A 10,613-nucleotide genomic window follows, 5' to 3' on the forward strand; every position below is an offset into this window, starting at 1 on the left:
TTTATGGTTTATGGGGACTCTCCATAGGCGTAATGGTTTTTATTCTGTACAAAGCGTATTTTGAATTACGGGAACACTGAAAATGTCCTCATAAATCACCTTCTCGTTGTAATACCTATGTCATACCCATGTTATTATACAAATTTGTGTCCTCATAAACCACATAAACATGCACACACACACACACACACACACAAAAGTAAATATAAAGTATATACTACAGCCAGGCATATGATGTTTAATATACTTACTGGGAAATGTTCTATTACATACTACAGAATATAGTATGCATTGATATACTTCTAATTGGGTACTTGTGTGTCACGACCCTTTCATTCTAGGCGTTTTAAATTTAGTCCATAATAGATGGATGAATATTACATTTGTAAAAAAAAAATCTGGATGTGCAAAAATAATGACTGTTTTCATTGACAAAGTATCAAACTTATATTCATCTTCCATTGTTTATTCAAACTCACACCGTTGGTTGAGCCAATGTTGTGTCGCACTTAGTCAGGCAGCCCAAACAAACAGATTGCAAAAATCACAGATAGATAGGCCTAATGTGTTTTACACATTGTTCTAAAGGGCCGCAAATATTACTGTTTTGCATTTTAGTGTAGTCTACTGTTACACACAACTTTTAATTCCCTCTCTATTAGCTAGCCTTTTTTTCACGAGTTTCTGATCGAGGTACTGGTAATGGTTTCATTTAGATCAAGACGACTATTACTACTGATAGCAAACTCATATCAATGTGCTGCTGGTATTTAGCACCATCTAGTGTATTAAGAGACAAATTACAACTGATGTTTCTGCGGACGTAGATGGTTTATTATCATCATTAAACCTAGCCTGTTCCTTCTTATTTACGCAACTCTCATGAAAATATCAACTATTATTTCCATCGTCTAGCATGGATCATTACCATTACTATCTTTACACGTCCCTGAGATACAATTTACCTTTACATAATTCCTTTTATGTAAATCTAAATGATATAGCCATAAATATGGTAATGAAATAAATTTAAATCCCATTTCTCATTTCCTCTAAATCCCTCTTTTTGCTATTCGCAGTGAGATTTATTTACTGAATAATGCAAAGAGGATTTGATTACACATTGCAGGGTTGTGTAAGAATCCATATTGTGAATAATAATTGATGACTGCTCGTTACACTGCATTATACTAGAAGGGGCCACCTAGTGGATTACAGAAACATCTCAACTCAGAACCCTCTCTGTTTTCTGTATTAAGTTCAATTTGTGTGATACTACATTTAATTAATTTGGAAAGAGGTTTTGGTTACATGTACAGTTGGTTCTTTTTTTTCTTCTTTTTTTTTAAACTCACCACTCTGTTATACACTGCATGTTTACCACCACCCTAAACTAAATGTGATGGCCACTTTCTGGCCACGAGCGAGTGGTGACAAAAAGATTCTGGTCCTCACATATAAACAAACAGAAGCTCTACAAGCACTAGCACTTTAGAAAAGCTCCCATTCACATTCCCAGATCACAAAATGCTGTTTGTATGGATGCTCAAACAGTTTAGACATGATTACTTATGTTTTCCCTGGAAGGTGATTACTTTGCCACTCTTGGCAGCCATTGTCACAGTCTGGTGCTTCCCATTCATGCAACCGGACCACCGGCACAAAAGAGCGAAGTGCTCGATTGATGACAGTCCTCAGTGGGCCAAAGGAAGACATTAAAACTACTTGTATGGGGCTCTTTCAGGAGATTAACTTACTATGAGGGCTACCTGCCATGGACCCATTGCTTGTATTCACGAAGCCAGTACAAAGGCCTTTATTTTTTAGCCAAGGCCACAGCTGCATGAAAGCCAAGTCTGAATAGTGTAATGACCACAAAAAACAACAAACCTCAAGTGTGTAAAAATAAAGTGTCTTCTTAGATGTAAGCCTCCTTTCAGGGGAAGGTGATTCCGCCATTGAGGGTAGCAAATACCGCCGGTCTAATTAATTTCAGAGGAGTGGTGTTGTAAGGAAAGACGGCATAAAGGAACAAAGTAGACTTTAATTAAATCTCCCTATCTGACAGGCGGCCCTGAAACATACACATCACATGGCCGGTCTAGCAGGAGGTGTCTGACTTGCTGTCTGTCTGGGGCCCAAACATACGACAGACCGAGCACAAAGATGGAGACAGAGTGGCGTTACAGAAGATTTACACTGACTCACGAGTCCTAGAAGATGAAAAAGAAGAACAACCTGAAAGGAATGATGAAATTTCTGGCTACATAACATCAAAACCAACCAGTCCACTGCACATTTATTTAGCTATTTCCATACACTTTAAAAAGGCAGTGATAATGATGTTGTAGTTGATAGCTCCAGAAGAAGAGCACCAAAGAGTTGATCAGCAGGATTAGCACAGGTCACCCTTCTCCCCTTTGCACATAAAGACTATGGAGAGCTTTGTGCCGGCACTCAGAAGTCCATCAAAGCCCCATTCGCCGTGTCCATCTCTACCTCCTGGAGGGTGTGCGCGACCACCCTGGCCTCAAAGAAAACACGGCACACACCCCACACACACAATAAATCCACACACCACCATTTCGGACAATAGTCATAGTGTCTGCTTGAGAGCGAGAGAAAGGAGGGAGCGACTCAGAGGCAAGTAAGAACGCATGTGTGTGCACATTGAGGTGAAATTACGCCATTATCTCACGGTCGTAGCCGAGAAAGCAAGGCGACTGAATAGAGTCTTCCTGAAGACACACAGCACCACGTAGAGAGCGCACCAGAGGGAGGGCCTGGGCGCTTTGCTCGTGCTTACTGAGTGGAAATGCTCTGACAGGTGTGCCATTGTACAAGTAAGGGTGTGTGAGCATTAAGAACGTTCCAGGGGAGTCCTGTGTCTGCTGGTAACATGTTTATCATCAATGATTTTTTTGTTGTCTCTCCTCCTCCTGTCTACTTCCGCCATCCCCTCAGGATCTGGTTGAAAAGAGAAAGCCTCTCTTGCACAGTTGGCTGGACCTCTTCTAATGAGCCAGACAGGCAGCACTAGTCATCATTCAGCCACACAGACAGGTCAGAGAATGAGCAGAGAAGGAGGAAAAAATGGAGTGAGAGCAAGAACGAGAGCCTAACGTGACAGAAAGCTAAAGGAGTTTAGGCCTCAGGCCTCAGCCTTATTGGATGTAAGCTGGAGGAAGTTGTGGGTAAGTGTCTGTTTGCTTCCCTGTTCCACTGTCCTGTCATGTACAGATGAAACATATAGCTTTCTGAGTTACACCAAAGCTCCTCATGTGGTTTTCAGACATTGATCCAGTGATAGCCTACTCTATGATTAAATAGGTGTTTGATGCATTGATTCACAAAACTTAAATTTTAGAAGTTAGAAAAAGAAGATAGAATTAAAGCTACTCTTTTGGTCATCTACTAAACGTCAAGGTATTTGATCGACAACGACGCCTGTCAATTACGCTGCAGTTCTACATGTGACCACTGGATGTCAGGCTTCGCTCGCCGCAGAGGCGCGTCTGCTCGCAGCCCCTTGGGGAGTTTTAGCGAGCGCACGTGGTGTGACAGCTTCCCTAGGAAGTTTGGGTGACATTTGCTTCACTTAATGACACAAGCTAATTAATCATTAGCGATCCCAGAGGTATTCCTTTTAGAGAGGCTTTATCTTGCCTGCTCCCAGCAGGAGGCTGCAGCCCCAACATGTTATGTATGCATATGTTTAACGGCCGTGTTCCACACTGAAGACATTTTCATTTTCTACTGTTGATGTGTTCGGGTTGGACTCGAGTTCTCGATTGCCAGTATAAATAAGTCATGTAACTTTAAGTGTTTGTTATTTTAAACTGCGGGGTTTGAGAACTGAACATTTATCCATTCGTGGCTATGTCATAAATTTGTGAAAGAGTAGCCTACCATTTATGAAGGTCTGATGAAGCTCAGTGTATCAGTAATATGCAGGGGAGAACTGAGTAGGCTATATCAGACTGAAGATGATTTACTAGACTAAACTGCTTTTTGGTGTCATATCAAGGCCTAAACCATGAGAGTGTTTTGCTCTGTGAGGTTGTGTTTTCAGAGTTTGCTGAGTTGTGGCATCATTACCTGTCAAAAACTCAATTTAAACTTGAAAGAGGCTGCCAGAGACTCCAATCTCGCTGAAACTTGAAGTGTGAAGTAGTTCGAAATAGTTTGACAGTTTTTGGAGCTTCTCTCTTTAAGAATTCGGGTGGAGAACTCTGTCTATGAAGATAGGTAGTTGGGTCTTATTATTTCCAATATGTTTCTATTATTTAGAGTATCTCATCAGGCTGTCTGTTAGGGGTTGTCTCAGACAAAGACCTGGCCTTCTGGGGTAATGTAGCTTTAAAGCATCGTTCTTGTCCTAGAACAGACAGGTCACTCATGCACCAGTGCTTGGGGTAGTTTTCTGAGCACTCTGTTTTGTAGGAATCTGTGTTGTGCACTATTCAATACTGAATTGAGAATGCCTTTTAAATTCCGATTGAATTCCTGAATTTGAATTAAGTAGCTGATCACTGATACAGATTTGCAATTCAAATTTAAATGCAAGTAGAATTAAATTGAATTGAACTTTAAATTTTAACTAGAAAAGTTTTTTTAGACAAACTGAATATTGACTTTATAAATAAGTTTAAAGCTTTGAAGGTTTGTATCCATTACAGAATGTTGAACTATAGATAGACTGATGGAAATTGATAGACTGAACGATAGAATAATGGAGAACGATATACAGATCAATAGATAGATAGATAAACAGACAGACAGACATGCATTATGTGATATTTATTTTGCAGTTCAGTCAATTCTTCTTCCAGTTCAACTTATTAACTGAAAGGGAGCCAATTCTTCAATTCTGAATTTTGCACAACCCTAATAGGCATGAACTTCTTTCAGAGCTCACTTTCTGAACGATTTCTCTGGAAAAAATGCCCTTCAAAACATTCTGGTCATCAGACCTTTCTATCGTTCCCCAAAAGAGGAAAATGCATTTTCAATATGCTCACTCTGCAAAACTGGTTGAGGTGCTCATCAATAAATTCATTTTTAGCCTTGTAAGCAAACCCCCCCCCACTGATCATGGCACACTATGTCCAGCTGTTACTGGCAGCAGAAGAATGCCAACAAAACAATTAATCAGTCATGTATGTCTACTCGACACTTTTTGTGAACGCATTGCACACTTTGACTTTAATGTAAAGACTTTGTCAAACCTCCAAAAAGTTGGTTTCACCCCCTTTGTGCAATGTTGCCTTTTGGTGTGTCTGCCATTTTGTGAGCATAGACTCGAGATGCAGCGGTACACTTATTGTGCTCTCGCTCTATTACATATGTGCTGCCATAGAGGAGAATGAATTATTCTCTTTCATAGCAGCCTCGTCATTAATATGCAAAGGAGAGCTAGGCCTTCCCCACTCTGCCAGGTGCCATTTAACATCACTTGGATGTACAAGGACTTCTTCATAACCACTTAAATCAGGGGAAGATTTCACTCCAGCACAGACAAAAGTAATTTAGCCGCTCACTTGCAACATGTTTAGGGCATGTTTTGCCAAACAGCTTCAATGATTGTGAGGGAATTGTACATTAACAAATCTAATGAACCACTTTTAAACATAATAAGAATTACTCAATTTATTAGCGATATGCAGACTGGTTGGTGTCTCATAGGACCACTAATACGATGCATAATGCATTCTCAACGTAAAAATAGGGATTTGATTATTTGATTCACATTTTAAAGTAGTCCACTCAGTGAAAAGTCAGAAAGTCGGCACTTCAAAAGTTCTTAATTTTACCTTTCTTCACTTCTTCTTCAATTCATATCTATTCTTTTGGCATAATGGAGTCACAGCACACCTGGTGCCAACAACCTGACATGCCCTAAGTGTCTGTGAGCCCCCCTACGGTGAGCCGGATGGAGGCATTCAGAGAAATCACCATATTCTAGGACCTGGAAGCTCTGCCGCCACTAGCACAGGAACACCTCGTTCCCTGGAGAGCTTCATCTGGAAGCTTTCAGACCCTCCTCGTCTACTCAGCCAATCATTAGGTCATCTCCAATTATGCGGCATTCAGGCGCAACAAGGTGCAGTGCCTCTAAGTTACCTGCCCCCTCTCGGTTGTTTGTGCCCAGAAACATATTTAGACATGCACGCTACATGAGCTTACGTCTCAGCGGGAGGCCACCGTGAGACACATCAAGACGAGTAAGGTTTATCTCGAACAGTGGAGCCTACATGTCCCCGCACGACACACACAGTCAGCGAGCAAAGAGCCTGCTTATCAACGATGAATCAACATCATTGCCTGTCAAAAGTTCAATTCAAACTTGAAAGAGGCTGCCAGAGTCTCCGATCCTGCTGATACTAGAAACGTGTGAAGCAGTTATGAAATAGTTTGACACTTTGCGGAGCTTCGCCCCTTTATGAATTCCGGCGGAGGCCTCTATTCACTCGGCGCCTATCAAGCTCGATGCGTGAAATCACCTTTTGGAGTCAGCAAGTGGGGAAATTTGTAACGGAGCCCCAGAGGATAGCTTATTTACTCAGTTGTTTATGGTTAATCAAAGTGCAGCAAACTTTCACTCTCTCTGGAATCGCCGCCTTTTAGCAGCGGCTCTTTCAAGATATTGTGAGGTGGGGCACGGCGTTGGGTGTGATTCTCTATCTTCGGGAACCCCGCAATTACATCTGGCACAACTCTGCATGAAGTAACGCTTCATAAGCCTTTGTGCGACCATGCTTTGAAGCGCCCGGACCCTCTGTAAGTTGGCTTTTTGTCTCCCTCGTATCCCCCTTTCAACCTCCCCCCTTCCCACCCATTGGAGACAGAAGACAGAATGCGATGTGTCGTCTTTGCCCGCCGCACAAAAGCTCAGTGCATTTGACACACCTTGGCCGGCACAAAGGATAAAAAGCGAGGCAAGGCTTGGACACGCAGGACGCCGCTGCTAGGCCCGATAAAGACGCTTCAAAAAGTCGAGCCGTGAGGAGCCACGGCCCTCTTCTTCTCCCTCTCTTTCTTTCTTCCCAAGACCCTGCAGTGCCAGAGAGAAAAGAAAGAAAGAAAGATGGATGGATGGATTAAAATTTTGGCCTTCATATATTGGCCATGTATCTGAATGCAAATGGAGCTGAATTGTAGTAAAATGGGATAGCATGGAAATTCTGATGCACATGTGTGTATTCATGAGAGCAGATGTGTGTGTGTGTGTGTGTTTACAGGGATGAAATTTCCCTACAAGGACAGTAAAACCTGAAATCACCTATATCGGCCAGTCAGTGGTCCGCATAAAGGAAAACCAGGAATATTTCGGCTTCAATAAGACTTAAAGGTCCCATGGCATGAAAATTTCACTTTATGAGGTTTTTTAACATTAATATGAGTTCCCCTAGCCTGCCTATGGAATGAGAGCAGATGTGTGTGTGTGTGTGTGTTTACAGGGATGAAATTTCCCTACAAGGACAGTAAAACCTGAAATCACCTATATCGGCCAGTCAGTGGTCCGCATAAAGGAAAACCAGGAATATTTCGGCTTCAATAAGACTTAAGATCAACTGACAACATTTGTGGCATGTGTTGTTAAGAATAAAATTAATTTAATCCTTCCTTTTCTTTAAATAAAAGCAGAGGCACTTACAGTGGCAGTAAATGTGAAATACTCAGTTTAAAAAAAAATAGCCTCAAGATGTAAACAATATGTGCGTTAACGTGATTTTCAGTTTTACTTTAAATTTAAAGTCTGTGTGAAATAAAAACTCTGTATCTATTTTCTAAATGCATCTTATTGATCTTATTGTGAACAATTTATCTGTGCATGTTTAATTTCTTAACTCATTTTTATTTGATCTTCCGGTGAAATGACAGCCTTCTCTCTTGTGATGAATGCTAGACTTTAGTCAGCTTAAACTCCACCCCCAATCGACTGCAAGCAACGCCCACATCTCAAAATCCAATCAGCTACTGATGGATAGAACCAAATGTCTGAGCTATTTTATTGTTTATGATAATCTGTTAAACTTTTATGTATATCACAAATTGCACATCTCAACATTAATGTAATGCCGTAAAATGACCATAAACCCTAAAAAAAAAAAGTTAAAATTATTTAAACAGCTGTACAGCTCAAATTATACACAGGTTTTAAATAAAAAATTAGTGCAAGGACTGCCATAAAAACATAAACTTCACTTTTTTTAACCATGTTTGTACATGGCTTTCCAGAAAAAAAAGAAAAAAAGAAAGAAATACAGGGATGAGTCAATTTCTTTTCTTGTAGTAATCAACGTTACAGGGAATTGAGCTTATCTTGGGTTAAACCTGCATATTCTTTTAATAAATGTAATATTTATTTAATATTCCTTTAATAAACATACTAAGTAATGTCCTAAAATATAAAAGAGAGGGTCAGGTTTAGGGTTAAAAGATTGATGATAAGTCAATGGTAAGTCACCACCATGATAGAAAAACAAATGTTTTTAATTGAAAACTAGGGAAATGGGAACATGGCAGCCTCTAAAGCAGGGTGAATGGTTAATGGGCTGCCCTTTGGCTAACCTGTAGTCTGGGCTCATAGAGTCAGTGAACCCTATGCTACACTGCTCATGCGGCATCGATTGGTGGGACAGAGAGCAAACCTCTATTTTACAGTAACTTTCTACCCGATCAATCTGCCCTGGCCTGTCATATACTCTCTCTCAGGGGGTCTCATCCAAAGACAGAGTGACATTGCGTGCTATCACAGGCATCATGTGATTAATTATAGTCTACATCGGAAAGTAGATTTTATCTTTGTGAATGTGCTTGTGTAATTATGCATACATGCTTAGGGGAGGGGACTGCTTTTGTTTGACACACAGACATGCAGTTTATTATTGTCAGTATTTTGTAAGCATATGTTCAAACAGTAAATTATCTATACATTTCAGACTGTAAGGAAAGAGAAAGGAAAACAAGATGGACTCATGGTTTACATATTAAGGGAAGAGTTATATTCTGTTGTATGTATTTTTTTATTCACCTTCACATTACTGCATTTTTCAAGGAGCACAAAAGGAGATTTTTCATGGCTATCAAGCTCCAAAACAAGTATGACTTGTGTGCTTTATTCCACGAAGTCATATGAAAGCTATGTGTGAAAAACAAATCTAGCCTAATTTCTCTTCCTGTCATTCCAGTTCAGAATTCTAGTTCAACTGTAGGGCTTAGCCAGTTGAATTCTGAAAACTGAAAGCAATTCCTGAATTCTAAATTTTGCAGTCTGTCCACTGAATCATACTGAATCATTATTTTGAATTATTTTTTTTGACGAAGAGTAAGATAATCAATTCTGTTCCCCACACAAAGCTTTTGGGTTACACTTTATTTTAAGGTGTCCTTGTTACAGTGAAATTATACATTTAAGTACTGAGTAATATTTATTAACTAGCTTGCATGTAATTATGCATAATTAATTGTTATTATAATAGTAAGTACATGTAATGTGTTACAAGGACACCTTAAAGTGTTACCAGCTTTTGTATAACTTTAGAATGTATTTGTTTTCTTAAAAGCTTAAATGCTGAAAAACAGCATACATGTTTGGTACAACAAAGAGTGACTATAGAATTTAAATTTTTTTAATTCCTTTTAATTAAATGCTATTTTCAACAATGTGATTTCCTAAATTGAACAAACTGCAAAAAATTCAGTCAAATAAGAAATTTACCCTTTTCCTCTACTCCCTGTACTTCTATTCCCCCCTCTCCCTCTTTTTGCCTGTCTTTTTCTCTCTCTCCTTCTTCTCTACTGAAACAGATGGCAATTTATGCTGAGCACAATCAGGACTATTCAGCATTGGGTAGGCTGGTCCTCCCCACAGGAGTGAGGCCCAATCACAGTCCTAATGAACACATTGAGAGCTGTCTGCACCAAATGAGTCCCAGTAGGAGCCGGCCCACAGGTACCCCCTGCCCGCTGGCATCACTACACACACACACACACACACACACATACTGGCACAACGTAGCACCGAGCTTCTCGAGCAGCACTTAATTCAATCAAGATTCTTATCTCCAGCTGCCAGCATTCCAAAAGTGGAAAAAACAACAATAGGGATATAAGTTACATGCAGCGAGTTGTGGATTGACAGACCGTATTTGTACATGGGATCACAATTTAATGAGTGTGCAAGCAAAGAAATGTCATGGAACTTATGAGCGGGACTATCACATTTTCACATGTACTTTGCGTCTCAAAGCTGCATTTGTGGCAATGACGTGCCACTCTTTTTTTGTCCTATGCATTAATTTATTTTAAAGTGACGTGACATGTGACATGTGGCCAAGTATGGTGACCCATACTCAGAATTAGTGCTCTGCATTTATCCCATCCAAAGTGCACACACACAGCAGTGAACACACACACAGTGAACACACACCCGGAGCAGTGGGCAGCCATTTTTTGCTGCCCACTGCCCGGGGAGCAGTTGGGGTTTCGGTGCCTTGCTCAAGGGCACCTCAGTCGTGGTATTGAAGGTGGAAGAGATTTCCCCACCTACAATCCCTGCCGGTACGAGACTCGAACCTGCAACCTTTGGGTTACGAGTCCGACTCTCT

General features: G+C 40.5%; 1 protein-coding gene across 1 annotated transcript in view; it reads left to right on the top strand.

Annotated features, from left to right (window-relative positions):
• The window catches only part of LOC107601132 (transmembrane 9 superfamily member 2-like), a 25,761-nt gene extending 18,535 nt beyond the window's left edge, over nt 1-7,226 (top strand). Inside the window, exon 19 of the transcript XR_001610894.1 lies at nt 7,216-7,226. The gene's annotated coding sequence lies outside the window, so the exon portion shown is untranslated. The remainder of the gene's footprint in view (nt 1-7,215) is intronic.
• The last annotated feature ends 3,387 nt before the right edge of the window (nt 7,227-10,613 follow it).

The sequence above is a fragment of the Sinocyclocheilus grahami genome, unplaced genomic scaffold (genome assembly GCF_001515645.1).
Source record: "Sinocyclocheilus grahami isolate Dianchi unplaced genomic scaffold, SAMN03320097.WGS_v1.1 scaffold299.1, whole genome shotgun sequence".
NCBI lineage: Eukaryota > Metazoa > Chordata > Actinopteri > Cypriniformes > Cyprinidae > Sinocyclocheilus > Sinocyclocheilus grahami.